Here is a 1,522-nt window from a genome sequence, read left to right on the forward strand (position 1 = left end):
GAGAATGAAAACTTCCCATGGACCAGTGATTGTTTTCCCTTCCTGGATGTTGTATATTTGGCCCATGCAGGACAGTTAAATTGCCATTTGCACTCATGGTCTCCAGATCAGGAGGAGCCACACCTGGATGTGAAGTAGAGCCGCCCCCCCAACCCCCCCACCCCACCCCCACCCCACCCCCACCCCATCCCTGGGCTTTGAACTCAGTACCATGACTGAACGGGACTTTCAGGTTTCTCCCTTGGGAAAGGTTGTTGAATGAGAGTGAACTGAACATTTGGTACCTGGAAGAGTGACTGTGGTACCTATTATTGGTATTCACCAAAATCTGGTTCTCTTTTCCTCTGTGCATGTGGAATTATGAACCCAAATGACTTGTGACTAGATTCGACCAATGAAAGGTGAGAGGAACTGATATGCATCACTTTTTATAGAGGCAGTGAAGAATCCAAATGCTACTCCCCGGTCTGGCCTGGCTGTACTGACTGAAGACGTCACATGCTCCAGATGTTGCTGCTATAAGATAACAGATTATCAGCCTGGGTCCTGAGCGTCATCGTGGAGTCAGACACTTAATGGAACCATGAAATAAAGTGAGTAAGTAAAAAACTGGGGGTGATTAAACCAGTAAGCTTGGAGGTTGTTCATTACTTTAGTATAATCTGGCCTGTATGGATACTTCGCTCAAAGCATAAACCTGAGTAGAGGGAGGTAAAAGACATGAGCATCTGATTGAAGATAAAAGAAAAGGGATAAGACTGATCTATTTGGGGGATGCTACTACAAATTAACCAAAGAGACCAGGGTGTGGATTTCTTGGTAGACTTAAGTATACTCGCATAGCAGCAAGGAGAGAAGTTTGCTATCTTTAGGCCGAGAGCCAGAGAAAGGGAAAGAACACCCTTTTGATCCTGGCCCTTTAAAGAGCTGGATTCTCGGCACCTGAAGTCGATCTCTCATTAGTTCCTGGTCTTGGGAATTCTGTCTCCTCACTTACCTGATCTTGGTAACAATCCTCAAGGAGGAGATGCCTCAAGACGGCAGAACAGCAGAAGGACCCTATGCTTGTCTCCTCCCTCAAACACAGCTAGATAAATATCAAGTCATTCTGCACACCCCAGAGATTGATCTCAATGCCCAAAGAACAAACTGCAGAACTAGAGGGAGAAAAGAAGCCACGTTGTGGAAAGGTAGGAGCTGAGGAGATGTGATTCCAGGGAGAAAAGAATCTTGGGTAATGATCTCTGGATTTGGCATTCTAGATTTCCTACAATAGCTCACTCTTCCTAGGGTCTTTAAGGTTTGTTTTGTTTTCAGATTGATAGTCTTGACAGAAATGCTGGCTCAGCTGATGGAAATTAAGATACTACAATGATACCCATCACCATAATGAGTTACTCTGCTTACCGGAAATACTTCCTAATAAGTATCGTTACCCCTCTACTGAAGATACAACATGGTTGCCAAAATCCCACGAGATAGTCTGTAGTAGAAGTTCCCTAAATATAGATTTTGGTCAAAC

This window comes from Puma concolor, chromosome D1 (genome assembly GCF_028749965.1).
Source record: "Puma concolor isolate L17-30 chromosome D1, mPumCon1.1.hap2, whole genome shotgun sequence".
NCBI classification, from domain to species: Eukaryota; Metazoa; Chordata; class Mammalia; order Carnivora; family Felidae; genus Puma; species Puma concolor.